The sequence below is a fragment of the Bubalus bubalis genome, chromosome X (assembly GCF_019923935.1).
Source record: "Bubalus bubalis isolate 160015118507 breed Murrah chromosome X, NDDB_SH_1, whole genome shotgun sequence".
In the NCBI taxonomy this organism is placed as follows: Eukaryota; Metazoa; Chordata; class Mammalia; order Artiodactyla; family Bovidae; genus Bubalus; species Bubalus bubalis.
Genome location: NC_059181.1, coordinates 127,791,435 through 127,798,027, shown reverse-complemented (window position 1 = coordinate 127,798,027; position 6,593 = coordinate 127,791,435). Strand labels below are relative to the sequence as shown.

Sequence of the window (6,593 nt, the reverse complement as noted above, 5' to 3'; positions counted from 1 at the left end):
GCCAGCCTGCCTTTGAGGGCGATGGAGATTAGATCAGACAGCCTCTTAGGTACCTTTATCCTGAAGGACATTAATCATTGTTGTCATTAATTCTGTTGATAAATTCTTTAAACCTCTCTTTCTCTTTTTTTTCTTCTGCCATGCTGCATGGCATGTGGGATCTTAGTTTTCTCCCACCAGGAACTGAAGCAGAGTTCCCTGTAGTGGAAGTGCAGAGCTTAACCACTGAATTGCCAAGGAAGTCCCTCAACTATTTCATTCTTAATGACAGGTGCAGGTGTGGAGGAGAGGAGGTGACATTTGTGTGCCCATCACTAATGTGCTCTTTGGAAGCTTGTCTTTGGGAGGAGCAGTTCGTTATATTGTGGGCAGTAACACTTTGGCATTGAAGATTTCCAATAAAACTTTATTTATATTTTATGTAGAAGAAAACAAGAAAAAAGAAGTCTGGTCATTCAAAAGAACGATCCAAGGAAAGGAGGAAGAAAAAGTCATCTAAAAGAAACACAAGAAGCACTGTGCCGACAGTGACAGCGACTCTGATTCTGACACAGACTCCGTGGTAAGAAAGCCAATATCATTAGCCCGCCTTGCTTTCAAGTTCTACTTCTTGAAAGCTGATATTAGAAGAAGGTACTTAATAATAGCCAAGACTATTTTTTTAATAGCCAAGAGTTTGGAACACTCACTGACTTAGTGTCAGGGACCCTGCTGGGTGCCTGATATGCACTATTGCTCTTTAATCCACACAGGCACTGTAGGACGCATCTTCAAGTTGGGGAGACAGAGGACCCGAGCAGGTTAAAATTACCGCCTGCACCCAAGGTCACACAGCTGGGACTCTTAGCCAAGCGATGTGACTCCAGGGTGGTTGTGTGTAGCTGCACAAGGCCTGTGGCAGAGAACCAAGTTGGGGTCAGTCTGTGAGACATGTGGTTCCAAACCAGGCCATAGGGGGCTGCATCAGCCCAGTGGAGTGGCTCTTCTGTGAGATTCTCACACTCAGTGGGCAGCTTTGTGCGATCCTCAAAGAGGCACAAGGTAGGGGACCCTTCAGGCCAGCAGTGGATTTCTAGAAGACACTTCCTGTGGGGCTGCATCACAACAAAGCCCCCTTTTTATGCCCTCCCCTGGCTGGTGATTGACAGAGGGTACCTCCTCTGGGGACACATTACAGGCAGGCCCCCTTCCTCTGATGTCACCTTTCTTCCTCCCTGCTGGAAGACTGAGCTTTCCTGAAGCACAGATCTGAGCATGGAAGTCCCTGCTTAAAATCCTTCCAGAGCTCTCCTTGGCTTCAGGGTAAAGTCAGATCCCTGTGGATCGGTGGATCTCTCATCACACATACACTTTCGCTTTCCTGCAGCGTCCTGTGCGGCCTCAGAGTGACTTTCATCCCCTCATATTGCACGTCCTTTCTCCTGAGTCTGCCATGTGGTACAGACTCCAGCTGCCTACAGTCCAATCTCTCCTTGCATGTGGCTTGCCCTACTCGCTGCATAGATGGACATGCATTACTCTTGTAATAAAGCTGACTTTAGAAAGAACGAGCTTAAGAGTCACCTTTCCATGGTCAACCATTCCTTACCCACACTCCCGAAATCAGCCTGAAGGTGAGACTCCTCTTGTGCCCTGGGCACCCCTCCCTCCCCACATCCCTGTCACTCAGATGCTACTGACCCCTTTCCCTCTGTCTCCTCCACTAGACTGAGCTCCTGGAAAGCATCCTCCCAAACACACACATCACGAAGATACTCAAAACATCCAGAAAAGTGAAGGGAGTAGTGTCATTAATGCCATATACAGTGCTTGTCACTCACTCAGGTGTAACATATGTTAGCCCTTTGACATTTGCTTCAGATAGGGATCTTTTGTTGTCATTGAGCTATTCCAGGTAAAATACATTAAGTATTTCTGTATGCAACTCATTAAAAAAGGAAGTTTTCTTAAATGCAATACCATTATCTCACTCAATAAATTAATAATTCCTTATATCATCTAATACCCAGTGTAACTGTAATTTCTGTGCTTCTAATTCCTACAACAGTTCATGACATAAATGTCCCAATGAATGAATCTATGTTATATACCAAATGCGACAGCAAAATTATGTCTACCTGGTCAAAGATATTAATGTTTTAGGGCTAAGCATTTTATCAATTTTAATGTGTTTTACTTTTCATATGAAGATACAAAAGGAAGGGGGAAAAAAGCCCAGCAAAAGGAAAGGAAACACAAATGACCAGGTTTTTTTCTTTAATTTTTATTATGGAAAAGGTCACATATATACACAAGTATAGAGAACAGTGTAATGATCTCTCATTTACAAACCAACTTGAAGAATCATCAACTGATGGGAAGTTGCCACCACCCCCATTTATTTTGAAACAAAACCCAGATGTCATTTCATGTACAAACAAATCAGCATGTTTCTCTAAAAGAGAGACATTCTTTTTTCAACATAACCATATTACCATTTCTGTGCCCAAAAATTTGACAGTAATTCTTCAGTTCATTTTTTTGTTTGTTTGTTTGTTTGTAGCCTGGGAGTTTCACATGAGGAAGACAGCATGAAGAAAGCCAAGGTCTCATCGCGTCTTTTCAATGATCCATTCATGTGGAATATTAAGCAAGGCCTCCCTCTTGCTTCCAGCAGCACTCAACTGAAAGGTTTCCTTTTAGTGTTTAGTCCTCAGGAACTGGGTTCCTCTCAAGGATTCTGAATGAGACAGAATACATTTGAAGGCATGATTGTCACTCCTGAGCCGGGGATGACAATAATATGGCTCCTGTGGTGGGGGCAGGGGAGAAACGGGAGAAGAGCCCTTCTGGACTTGATGGAGTCTCCTGTGTTTCCTTTGGGCCAGAATGGTTTGTTCCCCTCTATCCTCCACAAAAAGGGAGAGCAGTGAACAGAATGTGGAGCATCTAGAACAAAAGTAGGGGAATGTTCGGATGCTGCCTTCCCAGAAAGGCCTATGAACAGTAGTTTCTTAGGAAGATTCCTTTAGTGTCCAGGCTCGTGCCTGAACTCCTCATCATGAATGGAGCTTGGCCACGTTTTGAGGCACACCGTTCTGTCACCGAGACTTTCCCCACCGCATCTTTCACCTGTATGTGCCTGAGAAGTGCAGGGCCCAGTGATAGTACTCAGGGATGTCACCTCATGAAAAGGGACCAGCCTGACATTCCTTACGAATTCTCTTTTTTTTAGACCACAGTTTGATTTATTTACTTTTGGCGGGGCTTGGTCTTCATTGCTTCCCATGGACTTTCTCTAGGTGCAGCAGGCAGGGGCTGCTCTCTCGTTGTGGTGTGGAGGCTTCTCCTATGGTGGCTTCTAACGGTGGCGCACGGGCTCTCGGGCATGCAGGCTGCAGTAGTTGCAGCCCTCAGGCTCGGTCGTTGCAGCACATGGGACTTGTTACTCTGCAGCACGTGGGATCTTCCCAGACGGGGGATCGAGCCCATGTATCCTGCAATGACAGGCCAATTCTTCACCACTGGACCACCAGGGAAGCCCTCAGCAATTCTTATCCATACAGTACTAACCCCATTTCACATATAAAAACAAGTATACAAGAGAATGCACATCGCTCCTGGAAATAACCCCAAAACGCCCTATAAAAACACAGTGTTTTCACTTTTTCAGTTCATCTATCAGGCGTTCAGTGAAGTGCTCTTGCTGAGGTGCTATGAAAAACTGTCATAGGAAACAGGTCTTACAAGACAGGGGCCACAAAATGAATGCTGCAGACAGGGGCCCTTGCCAGGCCAAACCAAGCTCACACAAAGGAGGGCACAGGTGGAGGAGGCAAGGGTGGCATGGAGGGTCTGGGTGTGTGGGGCTTCAGTGGCAGCAGAGGCACCCCACTCCAGTTGGGCCGCAAAACAATGTGGCCCTTTGGGGTCCATACAGGATTATGACGAGAGGGTGACCCAAGGCCACAGGGGACATTTGTCTGAGAATTACAGCCCTCTGCTATCGCCAACACTTGGCCCTCCCACTCGTAAGCCTTGGGCAGTTAAGGTCTTGAGAGAAAAACACAACATGCAAATCTATATGCCACCGATGAAATGGAAGAAACTATTTCATTGCTAAAATACTGTAGGAAGGTTAAGGCTGCATCCCTCCCTCCAGCCCACCCTTAGGGATGGTAGACTGTATGTGCCAAGCTCTGGTCTAGGCTTACTGCTTTGCTCCTGTCCTCTCACTTTTAGTATTCTTGGATTACTTTCCACGTCCTACATGTGAGCCCGCTCGCAAACAGTACCGTGTCCCTGCTGTCAGTGCTTTGCCTGGTAACAGGATAAAGAAACGTTAGTGCTCTACCAGCAGTCCAGCTGCTCTGCCCTCCTCACTAGGGACAGTGTCACCCTGGTCTTTGGGGGGGAGGGGCTGGGCATGATAAAAACTCAGCCCCTTTCAAAGTCATAATGAGGGAAACAGCACCCATTTAAAGGCCATCTTCAGTCTGAACTAAATAGTTACTAGGAAGGAACATGCTGGCTTTCTAGACAGAACGATGACTCAGGGGGTCTTTTATCCATCTGACCTCTTGAGAGTTAGAAAGGTGGTCTGGCAAGGGGGCTCAGGGGGCTTGTGACTTGTCTTATTGGCACATGAGAGTTGCTGAAGCTCTGGATACTGCCTTAATATTTTAGTCTTGAATGCTAAGGAAAGTTCACCTAACTAGGTTCAAGTCCATTCTAACTCAGTTTCTGCCCAGCCAATAATGTGGAGGGAAAGAGGCAGACCACCGTCATTTCTACATACGCCAACCTGTCCCCACCCTCCGGTTTTGTGGGCTCAGGACACTGTCAGCTGATTCGGTCCTACCCTCAGGTTCAGGATTCTAGATGGTGGTGATGTTGCCTGAGTGGTGAAACACCATGGTCCTACCAGCCCTTCTCCTCACCTAGGAGAGTCCAACACCATCAAGAGATCTAAGGCAGGAGAGTGCAACTAGGCATTTTAGAACAAGGTCAGCCACAGTGTGGCACCCCCGTGTTCACTGCAGCATTACGTGCAACAGCCAGATAAGGAAACAACCTCACTGTCTATCCACGGATGCATGGACAAAGAACACGTGTATACAGGCATGGCTCCGAGATACCATGGGTTTGGTTCCAGACCACGGCAATGAAGCAAATAGCACTACAACGTCATCCACACAAATTTCTTGTTTTCCCAATACATATAAATGTCATTTTTACACTGTATTTGTAGTCTATTCAGTGTGCAATAGCATTATGTCTTAGACAATAGCATAAATACCCTAATTGAAAAATACTGCTAAAAAATGTTAACCATCTTCTGAGCCTTCAGCAAGTTCAAATATTTTTGCAATAGTAACAGATTACTGATCACAGATCACCATAACAAATATAACAATGATGAAAAAGCATGAAATATTGCCAAAAGGACCAAAATGTGACAGAGGCAAGAAGTGAGCAACTGCTTTTGAATGAATGGCACCACTGGACTTGCTAGATGCAAGGTGGCCACAAAGCTCAATGTGTAAACACAATATCTGCAAAGTGCATTAAAGTCAAGCACAATAAATGAGGCATCCCTGTATATGCAAGGGAACATTATTCACCCACAAAAAGGAAACTTTGAATTTGCTACATGGATGAACCTTGAGAGCACTAGGCTAAGTGAAATAAATCATAAAGATAGATATTGTATGATATCATTTTTACATGCTGCTGCTGCTGCTAAGTCACTTCAGTCGTGTCTGACTCTGTGCGACCCCACAGACGGCAGCCCACCAGGCTCCTCTGTCCAGGGGATTCTCTAGGCAAGAATACGGGAGTGGGTTGCCATTTTCTTCTGCTTTTACATGGAGGACTCTCAAAACAAGCAACAGTCTGCCAAAAAAAATTTTTTTAAATGCTCACACAACGGAACAGATTGGTGGTCCCCAGAGGTTCAAAAAATGGTGAAGGGATTCAAAGGTACAAACACGCCATAGGGGGATGTGTAATGTACAGGGTGGTAAATCTAGTTAATAATATTTGTATTGCCCATTTGAAAGTTGTTGAGAGAGTGGCTATTAAAAGTTCTCATTATAAGAAAAATTTTGGTGTGGTGATGCTGTTAACTAGATTTATTGTGGCCATTTCACCGTGTATAAGATAACTGAATCACTGTGTTATACACCTGAAACTAATATAATGTATGTCAGTTCACTTCATTACAGTCACTCAGGCGTGTCTGACTTTTGCGACCCATGGACTGCAGCACGCCAGGCTTCCCTGTCTATCACCAACTCCTGAAGCTAGCTCAAACTCATATTTATCGAGTCGGTGATGCCATCCAACCATCTCATCCTCTGTTGTCTAGTTCTCCTCCTGCCTTCCATCTTTCCCGTCATCAGGGTCTTTTCCAATGAGTCAGTTCTTCTAATCAGATGGCCAAATTATTGGAGCTTGAGCTTGAGCATCAGTCCTTCCAATGAATATTCAGGACTGATTTCCTTAGGATTGACTGGTTTGATCTCCTTGCACTCCAAGGGATTCTCAAGAGTCTTCTCGAACACCACAGTTCAAAAGCATCAATTTTTCAGCACTCAGCTTTCTTTATGGTC

General features: G+C 45.2%; 1 long non-coding RNA gene across 1 annotated transcript; it reads left to right on the top strand.

Annotated features, from left to right (window-relative positions):
• The first annotated feature begins 235 nt into the window (after positions 1-235).
• LOC112582014 lies at positions 236-5,684 on the top strand. The gene is made up of 2 exons (XR_003106614.3): positions 236-562; positions 2,543-5,684. It is a non-coding gene; the product is annotated as an uncharacterized LOC112582014 (long non-coding RNA).
• The last annotated feature ends 909 nt before the right edge of the window (positions 5,685-6,593 follow it).